The 25,485-nt window shown below is 44.5% G+C and overlaps 1 protein-coding gene and 1 pseudogene across 8 annotated transcripts in view; one reads left to right on the top strand and one right to left on the bottom strand.

Moving 5' to 3' along the window:
• WDR33 (WD repeat domain 33) overlaps window positions 1-25,485 on the bottom strand; it is a 116,923-nt gene that overhangs the window by 78,132 nt on the left and 13,306 nt on the right. The window lies entirely within an intron of this gene.
• Window positions 6,284-7,727, top strand: LOC127491535 (NHP2-like protein 1 pseudogene; annotated as a pseudogene).

Below are 25,485 nucleotides of genomic sequence, written 5' to 3'. Positions count from 1 at the left end.
AGAGAGCTGGCCTGGAAGAGGGACAACTGGGACAGAATCCGGCGCCCCGACCGGGACTAGAACCCAGTGTGCTGGCGCCGCAAGGCAGAGGATTAACCTATTGAGCCGAGATTTTAGTCATTCTTAACAGACATGTTTTCTCTTTGCAGTTTTCTAATGTTCAATACTATGTACCTTTTCATGTTTATTTCACATCTGAACATTTTTTATAAGGTATTTTTTTTTATATTTTTATTTATTTACTTGAAAGACAGAGAGAGGCAGAGAAAAAGAGAGAGGGGTTCCATCTGCTGGTTCAATCGCCAGATGGCCACAACGGAGCTGGGCCAATCTGGAGCCAGGAGGCAGGAGCCAGGAGCTCCTTCCAGGTCTCCCATGTGGGTGCAGAGGCCCAAGCACTTGGGCCATCTTCTACTGCTTTTCCATCTACTATGCTTTCCCACAAGAAAGCAGAGAGCCGGATTGGAAGTGGAGTGGCCGGGACTCAAACTGGCGCCCATATGGGATGCCAACCCTGGGGATGGCATCTTCATCCATTACACCACAGCGCCGGTCCCCTTTTGTCCATTTTTAATCAAGTTGTTCCTTTTCTTCCTGTTTTAAGAGTTTTTGGTATATTTTGCAAATCAGTCCTTATAAGATACACTTTCTCCCACTCTGTGGCTTGGCTTGTCATGGACTTGATTAAATTCACTTTAAAGTTGTATGCAATGACATTCACATTTTGGTATACATTTTTGCATTTTGACAAATACACAGAATCAATGAATAATCACAATCAAGATACAGAATGTGAGATCAGTGTTGTGGCACAGCAGGTTAGGCTGTCACCTGTGACGCCTCACGAGTGTCAGTTTGAGTCTCAGCTACTCTGCTTGACCCAGCTTCCTGTGAATGCATCTGGGAAGGTAAAAGGGGATGGTCCAAGGAAACCTAGATGAAGTTTGTGGCTTAAGCCTGACCCAGATCTGGCTGCTGACATTTGAGGAGTGAACCAGTGAATGGAAGATCTCTCTGTCTCTCATTCTCTATGTGTGGGTTTCTCCCTGTCATTTTGCCTTTCAAATAACCCTTAAAGGGGGAGGGGGGAAAAGGGAGAGAAAAGATACAGGACATAAGGTGTGCACTGTGGTACAGCAAGTTAAGTCACACCTCTTGGGATTCCCACATGCCACATCATAATGCCATTTGTTTTTTTAAAAAAATATTTATTTGGGCCGGCGCCGCGGCTCACTAGGCTAATCCTCCGCCTAGCGGCGCCGGCACACCAGGTTCTAGTCCCGGTCGGGGCGCCGGATTCTGTCCCGGTTGCCCCTCTTCCAGGCCAGCCCTCTGCTGTGGCCAGGGAGTGCAGTGGAGGATGGCCCGGGTGCTTGGGCCCTGCACCCCATGGGAGACCAGGAAAAGCACCTGGCTCCTGGCTCCTGCCACCGGATCAGCGCGGTGCGCCGGCCGCAGCGCGCTGGCCGCGGCGGCCATTGGAGGGTGAACCAACGGCAAAGGAAGACCTTTCTCTCTGTCTCTCTCTCTCTCACTGTCCACTCTGCCTGTCCAAAAAAAATAAATAAAAAAAAATATATATTTATTTTATTTATTTTGAAAGACAGAGTTACAGAGAGAGGTAGAGACAGAGAAAGAGGTCTTCCACCTGTTGGTTCACTCCCCAGATGGCCGCAACGGCCGGAGCTGTGCCAATCCGAAGTCAGGAGCTTCCTTCGGGTCTCCCACACGGGTGCAGGGGCCCAAGGACTTGGGCCACCTTCTATCGCTCTCCCAGGCTGGATCAGAAGAGGAGCTGGATCGGAAGAGGAGCAGCAGGGACTAGAACCGGTGCTCATATGGGATGCCAGCGCTTCAGGCCAGGGCATTAACCCGGTGCACCACAGCACTGGCCCCACAATGCCATTCCAAGACCTGGCTGCTCTGCTTCCAATCCAGCTTCTTGCAGCAGATGATGGCTTAAGTGGCTGAGTCCCTGCCACCCATATGGGAGACCCTGATGTTGTCCCAGACTCCGAGCTTTGGCATGGCCCAGTCCTAGCTATGGTGGGTATTTGGAAGTGAATCAGCAGTTCAAAGATCTATCTGTCTCTGTCACTGTCCCTCTGCCTTTCAAGTGATGAAAAATAAACATTAAGGGGGGAAGGAGGTGGGTTGTGGTGTAGCAGGTAAAGCCACAGCTTGAGATTCTGGTATCTAATATGGATGTCAATTCCTATCCCAGCTGCTCCACATTTTTAATTAATTAATTTATTTTTTGAAAGGCAGAGTTGGCAGAGTTACAGAGAGGCAGAGGCACAGAGACAGAGGTCTTCCACCCACAAGTTTACTCCCCAGATGGCCTCAAAGCCAGAGCTGTGCCGATCTAAAGCCAGAAGCCAGGAGCTTCCTCTGTGTCTCCCACGTAAGTGCAGGAGCCTAAGGACTTGGGCCATCTTCCACTGCTTTCCCAGGCCATAGCAGAAAGCTGGATGGGAAGAGAAGCAGCCAGGTCTCAAATCAGCGCCCATATAAGATGCTGGCACTGCAGGCTGCGGCTTTACTCACTACACCACAGTGCCAGCCCCCTGATCCACTTCTGATACAGCTCCCTGCTATTGACCTGGGAAAGCAGCAAAAGATGGCCCAAGTACTTGGGTCCCTTCCACTCATGCAGGAGACCCAGATGGCTCCTGGATTCTGGCTTCAGCCTGGCCCAGCCCTGGCTGTTACAAACACCTGGGGAATGAACCAGCATATAGAAGACCGTCTCTCTGTCTCTCCATCTCTAACTCTTTCAAGTAAATAAATAAATCTTAAAAATAAATAAATAAATAAATGGCAGCATTATCAACATACCAATGTGTTCCTTTGCTTATACTTATCACTTTTAACAGCTTATCATTCCCTCAAAAAATGACATTACATACACAGTCTACAATAACTGAAATGTTGTTATACAGCACAAGATTATACTTATTCTCCATCAACAGAGATGATGATGTGTTTTCTTTTTTAGTCTATTAATAGAGTAAATTACCCATGTTGATTTTCAAATGTTGAACCAGCTTTATATTTCTAGCATAAACCCCTTGGGTTCTTTTTTTTTTTTTTTAAGATTTATTTATTTATTTACTTGAAAGTCAGAGTTACACAAAGAGAGGAGAGGCAGAGAGAGAGAGAGGTCTGCCATCCGCTGGTTCACTTCCTAGTTGGCTGCAATGGCCGGAGCTGTGCTGATCTGAAGCCAGGAGCCAGGAGCTTCTTCTGGGTCTCCCACATGGATGCAGGGGCCCAAGCACTTGGGTCGTCATCTGCTGCTTTCCCAGGCCATAGCAGAGAGCTGCATCAGAAGTGGAGCAGCTGGGTCTTGAACCAGCACCCATATGGGATGCCGGCACTGCAGGCAGCAGCTTTACCCACTATGCCACAGCGCCAGTCCCACCCCTTGGGTTCTGATGCATTGTACTTTTGTATATTGCTAGACTGAAGTTACTAATATTTTGTTCTGACTTTAACATCTATGTTTATGAGGGATACTGATGTGGTTTTCTTGTTATATCTTTATTTGGTTTACATCAAGCCTCAAAAATGAGCTGGAAGAGCTCACTCCTCCAGTATTTCCTGGACTGTGTAGAATTGGTATTATTATCCTCTAGAAATGTTGGGTAGAATTTACCAGTGAAACCATGTGGACCTCAAGTTTCCTTTGCAAGGTTCAAACCATGAATAAAATTTTTTGATAGATAACAAGACTACTCAAGGTACCTATTCCTGAGTGAGTTCTAGTAGTTTGAATCTTTGAAAAAATTGCTCACTTTCTCCCAAGTCATCAAATTTGGAGGCAGAGAACTATTCATATTGCCTTACTAATATCTTAATGTCTGTGAAATCTGTAGTGACATTCCCCTCTTGTTCCTGATACAATCAACTCGGGCAGCCTCACTCCTTTTCTTCCTCTCTCAACAGTCTGTCAACTCATTCACATCAAGATTAGATTCACTGAGAAAAGTAGACAATACAATTGCATAGTACTTTCCCTCACAAGAACTGCCATATTTCTGTATATAGCAGAAATGCTCTAGCCACACTTCCCACTTACACTATGCTCAGGCTTCCATAGCAAAATATGAGTGGCTGAAACAACAGAAAATTGGAGTTTTGGAGGCAGGAAGTTCAGCATCAGAGTGCCAGCACAGTCAAGTTCCAGTGAGGGCTCTCCTCCTGGCTTGACACAAAGAGCAAACACCAAGTACTCTGGTGTCTCAAGTTCTCTAATAAGAACACTACTCCCACTGTAAGGGACCCCACCTTCATGAGCTCATCTAAATATAATTATTTCCTCAGAGTACACATCTCCAAATATCCTCATATTGGAGGTTAGGGCTTCATCATGTGAGTTTAGGAGACACATTTCAGGCCACAGCAGTTTGAGAAAACGTGGTTAGGGGCTGGCAACGTGGCATGGCAGGTTGCGCCTCTGCCTGTGGCAGCAGCATCCCATATGGGCGTCAGTTTGAGTTCTGGCTGTTCCACTTCTGATTCAGCTCCCTGCTGGTGGTCTGGGAAAGTAGTGGAAGATGGCCCAAGGGATTGGGCCCCTGCACCCACGTGGGGGACCTGGAGGAAGCTCCTCACTCCTGGCTTCAGATCAGCCCAGCTCTAACTGTTGCAGCCATCTGGGGAGTGAACCAGTGATGCAAGCTCTCTCTCCCTCTCTCTGTCTGTAACTTCTGCCTCTCAAATAAATAAATAAATCTTAAAAAAAAAAAAAAAAAGGAAGAAAGTATGTGCTTAAGACCTGACATTTAATAAAATTATTTTACCACTTCATCAATGACAATGTAAATAAAATTAACTTTTTTCTTCTAATCTGCCAGAGTGAAATATGAATAAACATACAATGACTATTAATTTGGTAGCACTCCCTTGAATCACGCTAGGGAGCCTATAATTTTAACCACAATTGCTCTTACACCATTGTGGGGAGCAACTTGGACTAGACTAAGTTACTGGAATTAAGACTTATTCTATGCATCTGCTTTCCCACAATATAGCGCTGAGAAGGGAAACAGCTTCTACACAGCTGCCTCCAGTTCAACCAATAAAATGTAGGACTTACTCCTGATTGGAGGAGAGCAGCGTACTCGGCGTGTGGGTAGTAGAGTTGGGATTGGTGGAAGAGGACTATAAAGGAGGAGAGAGACAACATGCACCAGGAACATCTAAGGGGAACATCTATCTGAAGGAACATCTGTGCACCCCCCGAGAGAGCCGGCCGGCGGTGTGCCGCTCCCCTGCGGAAGTGGGGAAAGTGGCAGGGGGCCCGCCCCTCCACGGAGGTGGAGGGACGGTAGCCAACCCGGGAAGAACCAGCAGCAAACCCGGGGAGGGCCGAGTAGACAAAAGAACAGCGCAGGGTCCTGTGTCGTTCCTCCACGAAGACGGAGAGCGACAACCATAAGCACAAATGTCAATAAGCTTAGTAATGTCTTATTATTATGAAGATAAATTCTGACCACACCCAAAAGAACACAGAAAAGTTTTTCCCAAATTGTGATATGTATCAGCAATTTAAAGTATTATTACAAATTATTCATAAGAGATACAATCAATATTAAAATCTGATTGATTCCTAAATTTTCAAAATTCACTTATGAAAATGATTAAGCTATGCTTGTACATTTGATGACTATAAAACTTTAAGAAAAAATATGAAGTTCCATGGGATCAAAGATTTTTTTAAAAAACAGCAAAACTCCTCTGTATTGTAAATATGAATATTTACAATATTAATCAATTATTTGATTCAATAAAGAAATCAAATAATTGGTTAATTCAATACAAAGTAGGCCAGTGGTATGCTATAAACATATTCATATTTACATGTTGTTGTTTTTTTTTGACAGAGTTAGACAGCGAGAGCGAGAGCGAGAGCGAGAGAGAGAGAAAAATGTCTTCCTTCCATTGGTTCACCCCCAAAATGGCCGCTACAGCCGGAGCTACGCCAATCCAAAGCCAGGAGCCAGGAGCTTCCTCCTGGTCTCCCATGTGGGTACAGGGGCCCAAGCACTTGGGCCATCCTCCACTGCCCTCCTGGGCCACAGCAGAGAGCTGGACTGGAAGAGGAACAACCAGGACTAGAACCCGGTGCCCATATGGGATGCTGGTGCTGCAGGCAGAGGATTAACCTAGTGAGCCACGGTGCCGACCCCTATATGTCTTGTATATTCATAGACATCTACATCAGAAACTTTACAAGAAATTGCCAATAGGGAAGGAAATTAGATGACTTATTGCGAGGATGAGAAAGAACTTACGTCTGTACTTTTTCAATTGTATGCCATGTATAGACTATCCAAAAAAGTTTCACAGTAATATTTAATGATTTAGTACAAAAAAAAAAAACTCAATTTAAAAGGTGGGCATCTGGCCTAGCAGTTAAACCATGGACTGGGTTGCCTTGCATCTTATTATGGGGTGACTGGGCTGGAGTTCTGGCTCTGCTCTCAATCCTAGCTTCCAGATAATATACACGTTGGGAGGCATCAAAAGATGGCTTGTATAGTTGGGTCCCTTCCACTCATGGGGGAGACCTGGATTGAGTTCCTAACTCCCAGCTTTTGCCTAGCCCCGTCCTGGTGACAGTGGGCATTTGGGAAGTAAGCCAACACATAGGAGAGTTTCCTTGCTCTCTTACTGTACGTCTTTCTTTCCCCTCTGTCAATATGCCTCTCTAATTTATTAATCAACTGAGTTTTTAAAAACCTCAATTCGGCCGGCGCTGCGGCTCACTAGGCTAATCCTCCACCTAGCAGCACTGGCACACCGGGTTCTAGCCCGGGTCGGGGCGCCGGATTCTGTCCCGGTTGCCCCTCTTCCAGGCCAGCTCTCTGCTGTGGCCCAGGAGTGCAGTGCAGGATGGCCCAAGTGCTTGGGTCCTGCATCCCATGGGAGACCAGGAGAAGCACCTGGCTCCTGCCTTCGGATCAGCGCGGTGCGCCGGCCGCAGTCGTGCCAGCCGTGGCAGCCATTGGAGGGTGAACCAACGGCAAAAAGGAAGACCTTTCTCTCTCTCTCTCTCACTATCCACTCTGCCTGTCAAAAAAAAAACAAAAAAAAAAAAAACCTCAATTCAAAACCCTGTGAAATTTTACTCTCTCAATAAACTAGTTGAATGAGAACTGAGCCAGAACTAAGTCTTAAGAAACTAGTTTTGTCTCTGACGTTGGCTGTTCTTCAAGAGTGGTGAACCCGCACAGCCGCAGCCATAACTGAAGTTCATGTAAATCCAAAAGCCTTCGCCTTGACAGTTGTCCACCTCACCAAGAAGCTACTAGACCTGGTTCAGCAATCGTGTAATTACAAGCAGCTTTGGAAAGGGGCCAATGGGGCCACCAAGACCCTCAACTGGGGCATCTCTGAGTTCACTGTGATGGCTGTAGTCACTGAGCCCCTGGACATCATCTTGCACCACCCGCTGCAGTATGAAGACAAGAAAGTGCCCTAACATGGTTGTGCACTCCAAGTAGGCCCTGGGGCGGGCCTATCATCGCCTGTTCCATCACCGTCAAAGAAGGGTCACAACTGAAGCAGCAGATTCAGTCCAATCAGCAATCCACTGGAAGGCTCTCAGTGTAAACCTGTGACCTCCCCCATGCCCTCCACACTGACTCCTCTCCCTGAGGGTTGAGGCCAGGTATCATGGTGTCTCTGTTAGTGTGTAGCATTTTCAGCTGCTTTCTATTATAAAATATTGTAGTATTAAATCTGGTCTCTGGACTTTTGTATTTTGGTTTTGTTTCCAGGATTGTTTCTCCCCATCCCCTTCCCACCCTTTCTCTCTGCCATCCTTTCACCTTCCCTAGCGAATAAGGAAGTAATACCCCAAACAGAGGGCAGCAGCATTCAAAGGCAGGAAAAGCAGGAGAAACCTGAATGCGTCAAGACAGAGATTGGGTTCCTTTCATGCTTTGACCTCCTACTGTGTGCAGGGTATCATGCATATGTAGTATAATAATTCTAACTCAATAGGGATTCCAACATTATCTCTCTTCATGACTAGATAACACCAGTCACATTAGGTCCCTTGTGCCTAGGATACAGAATCATCCCATACATGTTAAAATGAGTGAGAGGCTTGTTTTGCTCTCTAGGGGAATGTGTACCAGTTGAGGAGAAAGCATTCCCTGAGGTTGTTAGGTTTATGTCCAAGCGCTGTATACTAATGTACCCCTGATGATGGCTTTTGATGTGACACTGTGTTCTCATCCCTGAGGGTGACATGGGATTCCACAAGCAGCTGGGTGAATAAGACAAGGCAGCTGACCTAGGTCTTGAAGGAGTCAGGAGTAACAAAGAGGGTCAGATGATGCTGGAATGAAGGATTCTGGGAAAATCATGGAGACTTGGCTGGAAGCTGCAGTGCAGCTGGTGGAATTCAAGGAAACATCTTCTCTGGTAAACAGGGCCGTCTTTAGTGAACTCATGGCACTGTCTCCTGCCATAGTGGGTCACATGAATTTTTTTTTTTTTTTTTTTGACAGGCAGAGTGGACAGTGAGAGAGAGAGAGACAGAGAGAAAGGTCTTCCTTTGTACCGTTGGTTCACCCTCCAATGGCCGCCGCGGCTGGGACGCTGCAGCTGGCGCACCGCGCTGATCCTGATCCGATGGCAGGAGCCAGGTACTTATCCTGGTCTCCCATGGGGTGCAGGGCCCAAGCACTTGGGCCATCCTCCACTGCACTCCCTGGCCACAGCAGAGAGCTGGCCTGGAAGAGGGGCAACCGGGAAAGAATCCGGCACCCCGACCAGGACTAGAACCCGGTGTGCCAGCGCTGCTAGGTGGAGGATCAGCCTAGTGAGCCGCGGCGCCGGCCCGCATGGATTCTTTATCACCAAAATGCTAATGTATCATTCATCCTTGCATCCTAATAAAAATAAATTCATACTTCCAAGTTAAAAAAGAAAAAAGAAACTAGTTTGGGGGCTGACACTGTGTCAGGTAAATCTGCTGCCTGAAGTGCCAGCATCCCACATGGGCTCAGTTCGAGTCCTGGCTGCTCCACGTCTGATCCAGCTCTCTGCTATCGCCTGGGAAAACATTTCAAAATGGCCCAAGTTCTTGGGCCCCTGCACTCATGTGGGAGACCTGGAAGAAGCTCCAGGCTCCTGGCTTCAGATCGACCCAGCTCTAGCTGTTGAAGCCATTTGAGGAGTGAACCAGCGGATGGGAGACCTCTCCTGCCTCTGCCTCCATAACTCAGCCCTTCAAATAAAAATAAATAAATCTTAAAAAAAAAAAAGTTTGTCCATTCCAGGATATAGTATAATAATTCTAACACAATAGGGATTCCAACATTATCTTTCTTCAAGACTAGATAAATTCATAATTGACAAGAATATAAATTCAGTTGCTAATTCTATATCGGGTTAAGTTTTCAACCAAAAATACAGGGCAGTTTTAGTTGGAAGTTCTGTAAAGTGAAAAACAGCATTTATCCCATATGTGATAAAGGTCCTTCCAAACAGAGATTCAGCCCAAGATAATATTTCTAGAGAACTACAATCAGCTTCAACATAAATATTTTTTAAAAGTACAAAATAAGGTGTTAAGTATCTTTAGTGTATTAGAGATTTTTTATTTATTTATTTATTTGAGAGGCAGAGTTACAGTGAGAGGGAGAGACAGAGAGAAAGGTCTTTCATCCGCTGGTTCACTCCCCAAATGGCCACAACGGCTGGAGCTGCACCGATCCAAAGCCAGGAGCCAGGAGCTTCTTCCGGGTTTCCCCACGCGGGTGCAGGGGCCCAAGGACTTGGGCCAATTACTACTGCTTTCCCAGGCCATAGCAGAGAGCTGGATCGGAGGAGGGGCAGCCAGGACTAGAACCGGTGCCCATATGGGATGCTGGTGCCGCAGCCGGAGGATTAACCTACTGTGCTACAGCACCGGCCCCAAGTAAATTTGAGATATTTTTAATTAAAGTTTATTTTAAATAAGAAATTCATCTGCCTCATTGGACCAACACTATAAAAACCTACATTGTTCCTTGCACCATCTAGAGCATGAAAGTTATGAGTTCAAAGTGATTTCTCAGTACCTACAGTCTACCCATGCTCCTACACACAATGACTATACCATGACCTTGCTGGATGTTTTTGAAGTAGAGAAGGAGGGTGAGAAAGAAGTCTTCAGAGAGGACCTTCATAACAGGACGCTGCTGTGGCATGGTTCCAGGCTGAATAACTAGATAGGAATCCTGAGCCATGGGCTTCGAACTGCCCCTCCTGAAGCTCCCATCACAGCTTACATGTTTGGAAAAGGAAATCTACTTTGCTGACATGTCTTCCAAAAGCGCCAATTACTGCTTTGCCTCTCGCCTAAAGGATATAGGACTGCTGCTCTTATTGGAGGTAGCTCTCAGGCACTGTAATGAATTACTAGAGGCCAATCCTAAAGCAGGATTACTTCAGGGCAAACACAGCACCAAGGGACTAGGCAAGATGGCTCCCATCACCCTGAGTAGGAGTACAGTGTCATTAGGATCAGCAAGTGACACAGGAATTCTGAATCCAGAGGGTTATACTCTCAACTACAATGAGTTTATTGTCTATAATCCCAACCATGTCCATATGTGATACCTTTTAAAGGTTCAATTTAATTTCCTACAGCTCTGGTGAATGTTGATTAAAAAAAAAAAAAAAAAAAAAAAAAAAAAAAAAAAAAAACAGGGAAAACAAAATGTACTATTCCAGCAAATAAGTAGTGTTGTGCTTCTGATTTCTTTATAAATATATTTTGTGATCAGCTCTTGTCTTGACTGTTGATGTACAATGTAATACTTTATCCATTTTAGTATTTTTTTTGTTTTGTTCTAGTACTATTGGTTGAACTCTGTAATTAACACACAATTATTCTTAGGTGTTTAAATTTTAACTGAAAAGTGATCCCTGTTAAATATGAGTGGGAATAAGAGAGGGAGGAGGTGTACAATTTGGGACATGCTCAAGCTGACTTGCCCCAAATGGTGGAGTTAGAAACGTGCCAAGGGATTCCAATACAATCCCATCAAGGTGGCATGTACCAATGCCATCTCACTAGTCCAAGTGATCAATTTCAGTTCACAATTGATCACACTGATAGGTCTAAGAGTCAAAGGGATCACACAAACAAGACTAGTGTCTGCTAATACTACCTGATAGAATAAAAAAGGGAGAGAACGATCCATCATGGGAAGCGGGATACACAGCAGACTCATAGAAGGGCAGATGTCCTAAATAGCACTCTGGCCTCAGAATCAGCCCTTAAGGCATTTGGATCTGGCTGAAGAGCCCATGAGAGTATTTTAGGCATGGAAAGCCAAGACACTCTGGAAAAAAAAAAAAAAAAAGAAGACCTAAATGAAAGATCTCTGCGAGTGAGATCCCAGTGGAAAGAACGGGGCCATAGAAGAAGGAGGTACCTTTCTCTGAAGGGAGGAGAGAACTTCCACTTTGACTATGACCCTGTCGGAATAAGATTGAAGTCAGCGAACCCAAAAGGCTTCCATAGCCTTGGCAACTCATGACTAGAGCCTAGGGAGATTACTGACGCCATAAACAAGAGTGTCAAATTGTTACGTCAACAACAGGAGTCACTGTGTACTTACTTTTCATGTGGGATCTGTCCTTAATGTGTTGTCCAATGTGAAGTAATGCTATAACTAGTACTGAAACAATATTTACACTTTGTGTTTCTGTGTGGGTGCAAAGTGATGAAATCTTTACTTAATATATACTAAATCAATCTTCTGTATATAAAGAAAATTGAAAATGAATCTTGATGTGAATGGAATGGAAGAGGAAGCAGGAGATGGAAGGGGTGCGAGTGGGAGGGAAATTGGGGAAGGGGGCGGGAAAGCCATTGTAATCCATAAACTGTACTTTGGAAATTTATATTTACTAAATAAAAAATAAATAAAATAGGAAGAAAAAAAATAAAATAAAATAAAAATTTTAAAAATAAAATAAAAATAAAAATCCAAAAAAAAAAATACATCTGCCTAAAGGATGGATACCCTTTCACATGTACCTCAGAAGTACTGTCTGCTCCCAAACTGTATGACACTAACCTAGAGACTGATTGAGCATGGAATCTGTGCAGGATTTGTAAATTATCAGATTTTTAAATTTTTATTTATTTGAAAAGTAGAGACACAGACAGAGATAATCCATCTACTGGTTCATTCCCCCAGCAAGAAGCACTCAAATATAGGATGTTGGCACTCTAAGGAATATCCCATCTGTTGTGCCAAATGCCCACTCCCACCCTCCCCTATAATGAGAACTTTTCATGCCAAAGGTTCAGATACACTGATGGTTCCAATCACTAGGACAGTTATACTTGTCTGGGAGAAGTACATGAAAATGAGACAATTTAGTTAACGCATCTCAGCAATCTCTAGTTTAAAACAATATAGTGAGACAGTAAAATCAAAGTTACAGCATACAAAAATGTACAGGACATTCTGAGACAACTGGTTTAGAAATTTCAACTAGAATAATACAGGAGAAGAAAATTAACTAGTCTAGGTTATGATGGAATCCTGAATTTAAAATAAATAAATAAATAAAATTTTAAAAAAGGAATTAAAAAAAAAAAAAGGTGGGAAGAGGGCCTGTGGTACAGCCATTAAGTTGTCACTAGGGATATGCATGTCCCATATGGAAATACCTGGGAGTGCCCAGGTTTTAGCTGTGGCTCTGCTTCTGTTTTCAGCTTCGTGTGAGGCAGCAGGTGATGGCTCAAACAGTCTGGTACCTACAACCCACATGCAAAACCTAGATTAAGTTCCTAGCTCCTAACATTTGAGAAATGAATCAGGAGTTCTCTCAATTTTTTAAGTACTATTGGCTGTAGGAAGTGCTGTGGCACAACAGATAAGTCACTGCTTGCAAAGCCAGCATTCCATTTTGAAGGGCCAGTTCTAGCTCCAGCTACACAGCTTCTGATCCAGCTCCCTGGTGATGCACCTGGGAAGGCCTCAACTACCTTTTGTGCAAGACCCACATGGAGTTCCAGCTCCGGTTCAGCTTTGTGAAGCCCTGTTTCGGCCATTTGGCGAATGAACCAGTGGATCCAAGATCACTCTTTCCAATAAATAAAGTTTTAAAAAATCAAAAAGAGAAAACCCGAATAAGGTGTTTTATTAAAAATAAAAGATGGTGGGGCCGGTGCTGTGGTACAGGTTAATCCTCTGTCTGAAGCACTGGCATCCCATACCTGCACCAGTTCAAGACCCAATTGCTCCACTTCCAATCCAGCTCTCTGCTATAGCCTGAAAAAGCAGTAGGAAATGGCCAAGTTCTTGGGCCCCTGTACCCTCTTGGGATACCCAGAAGAAGCTCCTGGCTCCTGGCTTCAGATCAGCACAGCTCCAGCCATTGCAGCCATCTGGGGCGTGAACCAGCACAAGAAGACCTTTCTCTCTGTCTCTCCCTCTAACTGTCTGTAACTCTACCTCTCAAATAAATAAAATCTTTAAAAAAAAAAACTAAAAAAATAAAAAATGTTGGCTATGAGTTAAGTTCTAGCAGATCAACTTTATATGCCTTTAAATAGAAACACAGGGGTAGGCCCTGTGGTGCTGTGAGCTAAGCCACAGCTTGAAACACTCCACCCCACACTGGAGTACTGATCCGAGTCTGGCTACTCCACTTCCAATCCAGATACCTGCTAATGTTCCAGGGAAGCAGCAGAAGATGGCTCAAGTACTCAAGTTCTTGCCAACCCTGTGGGAGACTGGAAAGAGTTCCTGGCCAAATCCTACCTGTTGGAGCCATCAGGATAGTAAACTGCAGAAAATCTGTCACTCTGCCTTTCAAATATATAAATAAATATTTCTAAAATAGAAACACACACAAAACAAGATTTTCTATTGATCAGCTCACAAAATTACAATCACCAAAGACCTACAGCAATCTTACCCTGTATTTCCCTTAAGACTAATAGTTCAATATTTGTTAATTCAGCAGCAGGTGCTGTGGTATGGCGGTTAAACCGCTGCTTGTAGTGCCAGTATGGGCACTCGTTTGAGTCCTAGCTGCTGTACTTCCAATCCAACTCCCTACTAATGAGCCTGGGAAAGCAGTGAAGGATGATTCTAGTGCTTGGGCTCTTGAACCCGTGTGGGAGACCTGGAAGAAGCTCCTGGCTTCAGCGTGGTCCAGTCCCAGCCATTGCAGCCATTTGGGGAGTAAACCAGCAGATGGAAGAGCTCTCTCTCTCTCTGTGTCTCCAATTTTGCCTTTCAAATAAGTAAAATAAAATTAAAAAAAAAATTCAGTGTTTATGAAGATTTCACAGAACCTAAGTACTGTGAATATCAAGAATTAACTAGAGTTGGCAGTACTTTCTATTTTACAAGAAAAAAATAATAGAACTGGATAGGACAGCATAAGACAGGGAGACATTCCTGCTGGTTCATTCCCCACATGCCCACAACAACCAAGGCTGGGTCAAGACCAAAGATGGGAATTGGGAACTCAATCCAGATTTCTCATGGTGGTGGTAGGAGTCAATTACTTAAGCCATCCCCTCTTTCCAGGGTCTGAATCAGCAGGAAGCTGGAATCAGGAGCTGAAGGTAGACATCAAATCCAAGCTCTCTAATGTGGGACATAGGTGTCTTACCAGGCATGTCAACCACTAAGCCAAACATCTGCCCCTCTCCAGTCTTTTGCAATCTCTTTCAGCAACAGAATCCCTTCTTCAAGCCACATCTCAGAAGCAAATTCAAGAAACAGAACAAAAACAGTCATTACCACTATTTTAGGTACTAGGGTGCAGAATGGGGAGCAACTATGGAGGGCAAATAACCATGAACTTGAGGCTCTATTACTTTCCTATCCTAGAGAAAACTGTGATCACTAGGTCTTTGTTTCTTCAACCTCAAGAGTGGGGGAACAAGATTTAGGATCTTTAATACCATTTAACACATAAAATTTGTAAATATATACTTACAATCTTTTATTTGACTTTCAAGAAAACCTTGGCTTTTTATTTTTAATTGACACATAGAAATGATACATATTTATTGGGTACAGTGTGACATTTCAATAAGAATATAGTGTGTAATGGTCAGATCAGGACAACTAGAGTATCATAATTTATTTGTTGGCCAGCGCTACAGCTAACTAGGTTAATCCTCCACCTGTGGCGCCGGCACCCCAGGTTCTAGTCCCAGTTGGGGCGCCGGATTCTGTCCCAGTTGCTCCTCTTCCAGTCTAGCTCTCTGCTGTGGCCCGGAAGGGCAGTGGAGGATGGCCCAAGGGCCCTGCACCCACATGGGAGACCAGGAGGAAGCACCTGGCTCCTGGCTTTGGATCAGCGCAGCGCGCTGGCTGCAACACACCAGCCATGGCGGCCACTTGAGGAGTGAACCAACAGAAAAAGGAAGGCCTTTCTCTCTCTCTCTCACTTTCTAACTCTGCCTGTCAATAATAATAATAATAAAATAATAATAATAATATTTATTTGTGCTGGAAACATTCAAAATCCTGCCAGCTAGGTTTAAAAAAAAATTAACTACTGCAACCATGGTTACCTGACCTTGCTATAGAACATTAGATGTTACTCTTCCCATCCAGCTGCATTCTCGTACCCAGCAACCATCCTTTCTCTTTAACCCCCACACCATTCCCAGGCTCTGATAACCACTATTCCATTGTTTATTTCCATGAGATCAATGTAGTTTCCACATATAAAAACATGTAATATTTGTCTTTCTGTGCCTATTTTATGTCACTTAACGTCCTCCAGTTCCATCCATGTAGTAGCAAGTGACAAAATTTCATATTTTGAATAATACTTTATTATGTATATATGTCACATTTTCTTTATCCATTCACGCACCGGTGGACAACTAAGCTGGTTAAATATCTTGATTACTGTACATAGTGCTGCGATAAACATTCAAGCTCAGATATTTGACACACTTATTTATTTTGGACATATACTTAATATAGTGGTGCTGGATAATTTCTGCTATTTTTAAGATGTATTTATTTATATTTTATATATTTGAAAGGCAGAGTTAAGACACAGAAACAGAAATCTTCCACCTACTGGTTCACTCCCCATATTCTCACAACAGCCAGATCTGTGCAACACCAAAGCCAGGAGCTTGGAACCCAATACAGATCTCCAACATGGGTGGCAGAGACTCAAACACTTGAGTTATTAGCTGCTGCTTCCTATGGTGCACATTAGCAGCAAGCTGGATCTGAGGCAGAGACTGGTACTCAAACCAGGACACTCTAACATGGAATGTGGGTATTCCATGCCTTTTTTTTTTTTTTTTTTTCTGACAGGCAGAGTGGACAGTGAGAGTGAGAGAGAGAGAGAGAGAGAGAGAGAGAGTGAGAGAGAGAGAGAGAGAGAGAGAGAGAGAGAGAAGGGTCTACCTTTTGCCGTTGGTTCACCCTCCAATGGCCGCCGCAGCCGGTGCGCTGCGGCTGGCACACTGCACTGATCCGAAGGCAGGAGCCAGGTGCTTCTCCTGGTCTCCCATGGGATGCAGGGCCCAAGCACTTGGGCCATCCTCCACTGCACACCTGGACCACAGTAGAGAGCTGGCCTGGAAGAGGGGCAACCAGGACAGAATCCGGCGCCCAACCAGGACTAGAACCTGGTGTGCCGGTGCCGCGAGGCAGAGGATTAGCCTATTGAGCCGCGGCGCCGGCTCCATGCCATCTTAACCACGCCACTAAATGCCCACTCCCAATTTCTGCTATTTTTAAAATTTATTTTTCATCTACTTGAAAGGCAGAATGACAGAGGGAGGGACAGGGTGGGGGAGAAGAGAGGGAAAGAGAGCTCAATCTACTGATCTCCCATCTTCTGATTCACTCCCCAGATGCCCACAACAGCCAAGCTGAAGCCAGGAGCCAGAACTCCATCCAGCCTCCCACAAAGTCGGCAGAGGCCCAAAGCACTCGAGCCATCATCTGCTGCCACCCAGGATGAAGTAGCAAGAAGCCAGATAGGAAGCAGAGTAGCCAGGACTTGACTTGAAGCAGCACTCCAATATGGGACAGAGGTATCCCAACCTGCAGGTTAACCTGGTGCACTACAAAATCGATCTCAAATTTTTGCTATTTTTAAGCCATGTTACAAGTAGCTGTGACTTTTCAGAAGTGCCTTTGAATATGTATAAAATTCAGAAACATCCAATGATTTAATCAAGCTATGTCCCATCACTCTCTCTCTCTATATATATATATATGACAAAATATAAAGATAAATTATGCAATTGACATGTCACTTATGGTGACTTTAAAATAAATATTATGTCATTGAAATATATGCAGAACTGAAAACCTGTGATTTGAGGCCGCCATTGTGAAGTAGTGGGTAATGCTATCGCCTGCAACGCCAGCATTTACAGTCTTTTACAGCCATTTGGGGAGTGAACTAGCAGATGAAAGATCTGTCTTGCCTTCTCTCTGTAACTCTCTGCCTTTCAAATAAATAAACAAAAATATAACTTATAATTTAACAGGTCATTAGAGATCAATGTAGGCAACCTAAAAAATTCTATTCTGCAAAAGGGTCCTTCATTTCAGTTCACAGGTATAAATAAGCAACTATAGGAAAACAACTTCAGCATATCCATATCATAAAATTTCATGAAAATGAAAAGTTTTTCAACAAGCTGTATATGATCTAATGTTACATGGAAAGTACATGATAACTGATTATTTTAAAAGTAATGTATACGTATGTGTAAAAGGCAAAAAATGGAAGGAACACATGAAAAAGCTCAACATGAAATTACGGTAAAATCTTTTTATCTTCTTCATACCTGGGGTTTCTCTAAGTTGTCCAAAGCAAATATAGATAACATTTTTATAAGGAGGTAGGAGTAGCGTTATCTGTTGTCAGTTTTTTTTTGTTTTGTTTTGTTTTGTTTTGTTTTGTTTTGTTTGACAGGCAGAGTGGACAGTGAGAGAGAGAGACAGAGAGAAAGGTCTTCCCTTGCCGTTGGTTCACCCTCCAATGGCCGCCGCGGCCGGCGCACCGCGCTGATCCGATGGCAGGAGCCAGGAGCCAGGTGCTTTTCCTGGTCTCCCATGGGGTGCAGGGCCCAAGCACCTGGGCCATCCTCCACTGCACTCCCTGGCCACAGCAGAGAGCTGGCCTGGAAGAGGGGCAACTGGGACAGAATCCGGCGCCCCAACCGGGACTAGAACCCGGTGTGCCAGTGCCGCTAGGCGGAGGATTAGCCTAGTGAGCCGTGGCGCCGGCCAAGTTTTTTTTTTTTTTTTTTTTTTTAAAGGCCTATTTATTTATTTAGAAGGTAGAGAAGCAGAGACAGAGGGAGAAACAATGGTGGCAGGCGAGGGTAAGTGAGGAGCAGTGGATCTTCCACCAGCTAGCTAATGCAATTAGATATAACAGCCAGGGCTAGGCCAGCCAGGCTGCAGCCATGAACCAATTAACTCCATCCGAGTGTCCCATATGGGTGGTAGGGGCCCAAGTACTTGAGCCATCCTCAGCCACTTTCCCAAGTGCACTAGCAGGGAACTGGACTGGAAGCAGAGCAGCTGGGGCTGGAACTGGCAGAGATGCCATTGTCATAAGCAGCAAATGGCTTAACTCCCTGTGCCACAACGACAGCCCCGTTTTTCTGCATTTTAAAATGTTCTGGGGCAGGCTTTTTTGGCACAGTGGGTTAAGCTGCAGCTTGCAACACCAGCATACTATATCAAAGCGCCAGTTCAAGTCCCAGCTACTCTATTCCAGATCCAACTTCCTGCTAAAACACCTGGAAAGCAACGGACTACAACTCAAGTACTTGGATCCCTAGCATCCATGTGGGAAATCTACAAAAAGTTCCTGGCTCTTGACTTCAGCCTGGCCCAACCCCAGCTACTGCAGTCATCTAGAGAGAGAACCAACAGATGGTAGAGCTCTGTCTCCTTCTGTCACTTATTCAAATAAATAATTTTTTAAGAAAAAAACTTTTTTTTATTAATTTATTTGACAGAGTTAGACAGTGAGAGAGACAGACAGAAAGGTCTTCCTTCCGTTGGTTCACCCCCCAAAATGACTGCTACGGTCAGAGCTACGCCGATCCGAAGTCAGGAGCCGGGTGCTTCTTCCTGGTCTCCCATGTGGGTGCAGGGGCGCGAGCACTTGGGCCATCCTCGCACTGCCCTCCGGGCCACAGCAGAGAGCTAGACTGGAAGAGGAGCAACCGGGACTAGAATCTGGTGCCCATATGGAATGCCAGCACTGCAGGCAGAGGATTAACCAAGTGAGCCATGGGAGAAAAAGAAAAAAAAAAGATTTTAAGAAAAAACAATTCACAGAGTAGGAAAAATAAACAACAGCAGGGGAAGAAACTGGAAACTTGAATTCATACTTTGAAGCTGGATCCTAAAATGCAAAGCAGGAAGCCTTAACTGGAGTCTATGGATACACGGATGGCAAAAGAAGTTCAATCACATCTCCCATCCCAAAGCTGCATGCAGCATTCTAGTATGGATACTTCTACTTTTTCTTTTAAGATTCATTTTATTCATTTGAGAGAGTTTCAAAGAGGCAAGGCAGAGAGACAGGTCTTCCATCCACTTGTTTCACTCCCCATTTGGCTGCAATGGCCAGAGCTGTACTGATCTGAAGCCAGGAGCTTCTTCCAGGTCTCCCACGAGGGTGCAGGGGCCCAAGGACTTGGGACATCTTTTACTCCTTTCCCAGGCCATAGCAAATAGCTGGGTTGGAAGTGGTTCAGCCGGGACTTGAACTGGTGCTCATGTGGGATGCCGGTACTGCAGGCTGGGGCTTTAACACACTGCGTCACAGCACAGGCCTGTACTTTTTCTAGATACAAAATATTCAGTCTGCGTCAGATTCCCAAAGGATCTAAAAGTATAAAAACCACTAAGGTGAATAATAGTGAATGAGGCCAGATATGTGGATTAAAACCTTCTGCAATGCAAAGAAGGGGTAAGAAGCAAGAAAACAATTCGGTCAACAACTTACAGTTTGATTTTAAAAAAATTTAACAGGGCCGGCGCCGCGGCTCACTAGGCTAATCCTCCGCCTAGCGGCGCCGGCACACCAGGTTCTAGTCCCAGTCGGGGCGCTGGATTCTGTCCCAGTTGCCCCTCTTCCAGGCCAGCTCTCTGCTGTGACCATGGAGTGCAGTGGAGGATGGCCCGGGTGCTTGGGCCCTGCACCCCATGGGAGACCAGGAAAAGCACCTGACTCCTGGCTCCTGCCATCTGATCAGCGCGGTGCGCCGGCCGCAGCGCGCCGGCCGCGGCAGCCATTGGAGGGTGAACCAACGGCAAAGGAAGACCTTTCTCTCTGTCTCTCTCTCTCACTGTCCACTCTGCCTGTCAAAAAAAAAAAAAAAAAAAAATTTAACAAAAGGTGTTAGTAAAAAAGGAACTGGTGGGCAGGTGTTTGGCCTACCAATTAAGATAAAGACTGGGATATCTGTTTCAGTCTCTGTCTCTACCTCTCAAATAAACCTTTTACAGTTTTTGACTGTCCAATTTTTATCTGGACTTGTAAGGTTATTTATAATAACCAAAGGTAGAAGACAGACAAATTTTTTTTACAAGTCTACTTTTTTTTTTTTTTTTTTTTTTTTTTTACAGGCAGAGTGGACAGTGAGAGAGAGAGAGACAGAGAGAAAGGTCTTCCTTTGCCGTTGGTTCACCCTCCAATGGCCGCCACCGCTGGCGCGCTGCGGCCAGAGCACCACGCTGATCCAAAGGCAGGAGCCAGGTACTTCTCCTGGTCTCCCATGGAGTGCAGGGCCCAAGGACCTGGACCATCCTCCACTGCACTCCCAGGCCATAGCAGAGAGCAGGCCTGAAAGAGGAGCAACCGGGACAGAATCCGGCGCCCCGACCGGGACTAGAACCTCGCTGCTAGGCCGAGGATTAGCCTATTGAGCCTCAGCACCGGCCGACAAGTCTACTATTTTTATACTAAAACCTGACCTTTTGACCTACACTGATCAGGACTTTGACTGCTTCTTAGAATCTACCTTGCATAATTAACATGCAACAAGCTGCATAACATTTTTACTGCATTAAAAATGTCTAACATGAAAATTACCAAAAGGGACAAATAAATTTTAAATTCCCTGTCACTCATACTGAGGAATGACTCCTCCTCACTTACTGAGAAGCAACATCACTCAAAAAAGTAAAAATTTTGGGGGCCAGTGTTAAGGCATAGTGGGTTAAATTACTACTGCTTGCAATGCTGGCATCCCATGAACACTGGTTCGAGTTTCAGCTATTCCACTTTCCATTCAGCTCCCTATTAACATGTCTGGGAAAGCAGTGGAGGATGGCCCAAGTATCTAGGCTCCTGCCACCCTCATGGAAGACATGGATGAAGTTCCAGGTTCCTAGCTTTGGCCTGACACAGCTCCACCCACTGTGGCCATTTGAGTGAACCAGCAGATGAAAGATACCTCTATCTCTCCTTCTCTAACACTGCCTTTCAAATAAATAAAATAAATCTTTAAAAAAAATTAGTTCAAGTGCTGATGAGGTATGAGACAGTCATATTATACACTGATAACGCTCATGTCTGGCCAAGCAATTTCACTTTCACATATTGCTACATACTCATATACAACTTATGCATCAAGTTACTCAATGGAGCAGCCAGTAATAACAAAAAACTAAGCCGGCGCCGCGGCTCACTAGGCTAATCTACCGCCTTGCGGCGCCAGCACACCGGGTTCTAGTCCCAGTCGGGGCGCCGGATTCTGTCCCGGTTGCCCCTCTTCCAGGCCAGCTCTCTGCTGTGGCCAGGGAGTGCAGTGGAGGATGGCCCAAGTCCTTGGGCCCTGCACCCCATGGGAGACCAGGATAGGTACCTGGCTCCTGCCATCGGATCAGCGCGGTGCACCAGCCGCAGCGCTGCCACGGCGGCAATTGGAGGGTGAACCAACGGCAAAGGAAGACCTTTCTCTCTGTCTCTCTCTCTCACTGTACACTCTGCCTGTCAAAAAATAAAAAAATAAAAACAAAAAACTAGAAATGACCCAACATCTGTAAATAGAGGTCCAGTGACAGTAAATCATAAAATACTCATAGAATTTTATGAAGGAGGTAGTTTTAATTAGGAACTGCAAGATACATTAAGTGTAAAAAGCAAAGCACACAGTGTACAGAATATTACAATATATGTGAAAAACAATAAAGACACAGACGCAAATACACTTCCTATACATAGTCTAAAATATTTGGGCTCCTTCCACCCACATGGCAGACTCAGATGGAGTTTCTGGAGCCCCAGCTATTGAAGCCATTTGGGAAATGAACCAATAGATGAAAGATCTCTCTTTATCTCTCCCTCCCTCTATCATCATACCATTCAAATAGATTTTTTTTAATTTGTTCTTAAAGCTTTATATATTGATTTGAAAGAATTACAGAAAGGGAGAGCCAGAGAGATCCTTCATCTGCTGATTTATTCCCCAGATGGCCACAATGGACAGAGCTGGGCCAAGCCAAAGTCAGCAGCCAGGAGCTTCTTCCAGGTCTCCCACATGGGTGGCAGGAGCCCAAATTCTTGGGTCATCCTTCACTGCTTTTCCCAGGCTACCAGCAGGGAGCTGGATTAAAAGTGCAGCAGCTGGGACTCAAACCGATGCCCATATGGGATGCCAGCACTCAACCCACTATGCTACAACACCGGCCCTAAAAAATACTAACAGTAGTATTACAGATATGTTGAAATGTAAAATCAGGGAAGTGTACTCTAGACACAAAAGTAAAGTGAAAAGAAAAAGATAGCTGGAAATGAGCACTGTGGGTAGAAAATATAGGTGAGAAAAATTCCCTAATATCAACAATTTGAATATCTGATACAAAATATAAGGAAAACACTGAGCTACACACTTAATGTATATATACACATACACAACACACACAAAACCTACCAAGAAAAATCCCGTCAAATTCCATGATTATCTGACAGATTTAAAGGCTAAAACTAAAGGTGGGCATTGGGCCCAGATGCCAATATCCTGCTTGGGACACATGAATCCCAAGTCAGAGTGCAGCTCCACTTCCATTTCCAGCCTCCTACTAAAGCACATTCTGGGAGGCAGCAAATGAATGAAGTACTTGGGTCTCTGCCACCCACATGATTGAATTCTGGGCTCTGTATGGCCAGCTCCAGCTTTTTGAAAGCTTTTGGATAGCTAATCAGTAGATGGAAGATCTCTGTTTCTTTTTCTGACTGCCTTCTGAAATAAAAATATATTTTTAATTTCATGGAAAATGCTATTAAGGCATAGCAGGTTAAGCTGCCACCTGCAGTGCTGGCATTACATATCATTGCTGATTTGAGTCCCGGCTGCTCTCCTTCCAATCCAGCTCTCTGCTATGGCCTTGGGCCCTGCACCCACGTAGAAAACCAGAAGAAGCTTCAGGACCCTGGCTTCGGATTGGCCCAGCTCCGGCCATTGCAACCAATTGAAGGGTGAACAGCAGATGGAAGACCCTTCTTTCTCTCCCAGCCTCTGCCTCTCCTCTGCCTCTCTGTAACTCTGCATTTCAAATAAATAAATACATAAAGCTTTTAAAAAAAGAATTATCCAAAATTTCTTTTAGCTCATTTTTAAACCTGGTTTAACAACCAAACTGAAGATAAGGCATTTAACAGAAAAAAAACAACCATTCCAAAATGGACCAGCCTAAAGATTTGGTTGGTCCTGTCTATTTCTTAAATCTGTCAATAGCAAGAGGAAATGACAAGCTTAAGTTTCAGAGAGCCTCCTGATTTTGGAACAGTAGTTTTCAGTTTCTAGTTCTACTATCCACATTGACCTAAAAAAATCTAACTGGTTCCTCAGTGTAACTGCAATCTGTAATGGGCCTTTTAATTGCCTTATGACAAAACAGTTTAAGTATATCCTTTCAAACAAGTCAGTCTGGATTTCAAACAGTGCTTATTAAGATATGATGAACTGAAAGTTAATTAAATATCTAAAAATAAAGTGGAAAAAAGTTTCATAAATGAAACATGCCCATTTTGTAACTTGAAACATCCTTTACTAAATAGTTAAGGTTCAACACAGTTACTAAAAGTTAGTTTTATTAGAACTACCTAAAGGTTACAGCTAGTCTAACCAAAAAGTCAAACTCGCATTTATATTTATACTCAGATAATAATTCATATTCTTCGTTGAGAAAATCAACTGCTTAACCAATTGCAAATTTTATTCAATATAGGAAATACACTCATAACCTTGGGAAAGGCAAAGCTCCCTTGGATAGGACACCAAAACCACCATGTTTCTGTGCCACCACAACAGTGCACACAAATGTCCTGACTAATGCTCTCAAGAGCATCAACACTGCAAAAATGAGAGGCAAATGCCAGATTTTTATTAGGCCATGCTCCAAAGTCACTGTCAGGTTTCCAAGTGTTATAATGAAGCATAGTGACCTTGATGAATATTCTTTTTTTAAAGATTTACTTATTTATTTGAAATGCAAAGTCACAGAGAGGCAGAGGCAGGGAAAGAGATGTCTTCCATCCACTGGTTCACGCTCCAGATGGCCGCCAACAGCCAGAGCTGTGCCTATCCTAAGCTAGCAGCAGGAGTTTGCTCTAGGTCTCACACATGGGTACAGGTAAACCAGCACTTGGGCTATCCTCTACTGCTTTCCCAAGCCATAGCAGAGAGCTGGATGGGAAGTGGAGCAGCAGGGACTCAAAGTGGCGCCCATATGGGATGCCAGCACTGTAGGCAGTGGCTTTACCCACTACACCACAGCACTGGCCCTGATCTTGGCAAATTTGAAATCACTCATTATCACAGAGCTGGAAGTGTTGTCCACCTCACAAGAAGGTTAAACAAGTTTGCAGTGATCAGTCCCAGCTTTGATGTACAACTCAAAATAGAGGAATGGCAGAACAATCTGTTCCCACCCTGTCAATCTAGTTTCAATGTATTGACGACCTCAGCTGGCACCATGACAATGAAGAAGCAAAAACACATAAAAGGAATGGGCATTACAGTGCAGTGGGTTAAGCTGCCGCTTGGGATGCGTCATCCCATATCAGAGTGCCGGTTCAAGTCCTGGCTTTTGGTCTAGCTTCTTGCTAATGTAACCTGGGAGTCAGCAAATGATGGCCCAAAGACCTGGGTTCCTGCCACCTACATGATAGACTCAGATGCCTGGCCCAGCTGGCTGTTGTGGTCATTAGGGAAGTGAACCAGCAGACAGAGGAAGATATCGCTCCCTCGCTCGCTCTCTCTCTCCTAAATAAACAAATAAAAAGTAAAACATTAAATACTATTTTATAAAGAGTGAAAAGAGGGGCTGGCACTTTGGCACAGTGAGTAAAGCCATTGCCTGGCTGTTCCTCTGCTGATGCAGCTCCCTGCTGATGCACCTGGGAAAGCAGCGGAAGACGGACCAAGTGCCTGGGCCCCTGCACACATGTGGAAGATCTGGATGAAGCTCCAGGCTC

The sequence above is a fragment of the Oryctolagus cuniculus genome, chromosome 3 (assembly GCF_051225735.1).
Source record: "Oryctolagus cuniculus isolate XC-2025 breed Fujian yellow rabbit chromosome 3, ASM5122573v1, whole genome shotgun sequence".
NCBI classification, from domain to species: Eukaryota; Metazoa; Chordata; class Mammalia; order Lagomorpha; family Leporidae; genus Oryctolagus; species Oryctolagus cuniculus.
This window is presented reverse-complemented; position numbering and strand designations above follow the sequence as displayed.